Here is a 338-nt window from a genome sequence, read left to right as displayed (position 1 = left end):
GAGAGACCAAGGAACGCAATATCATATATTCTAAGATAGGAAAAAATATATGTTAATAGAAAAGTAAAATCTCACTTTTTTTCAATCATGTTTTAAAACTCGCAAATGGAAAGTTTGTGATGACGCGTTACCTTTGGAATGTATTTCCAACGTCGGTCTCCGGCCAGATCACGTTTCCGGGGTTGATGTAATTCACACGAACCTTTTAGATTGGACGGTATGGAGGCGTAAATGAATACTTAGTGAAATGAAAAGAAGAAGAAAAAACGTGCATAATGATGAGCTTTTTGTAGGGATAAGTTAATGTATTGTTGGCTTTGGGTTTCGCATTTTCTATC

At 35.8% G+C, this 338-nt stretch overlaps 1 pseudogene; it reads right to left on the bottom strand.

The window, feature by feature from the left end:
• Positions 1–127: 127 nt before the first annotated feature.
• Positions 128–338, bottom strand: part of LOC119587053 — a 10,582-nt pseudogene continuing 10,371 nt past the window's right edge.

Source organism: Penaeus monodon, chromosome 22 (assembly GCF_015228065.2).
Source record: "Penaeus monodon isolate SGIC_2016 chromosome 22, NSTDA_Pmon_1, whole genome shotgun sequence".
NCBI lineage: Eukaryota > Metazoa > Arthropoda > Malacostraca > Decapoda > Penaeidae > Penaeus > Penaeus monodon.
Note: the sequence above shows the minus strand (reverse complement) of the source record. Positions and strands in the feature narration are given on the sequence as shown.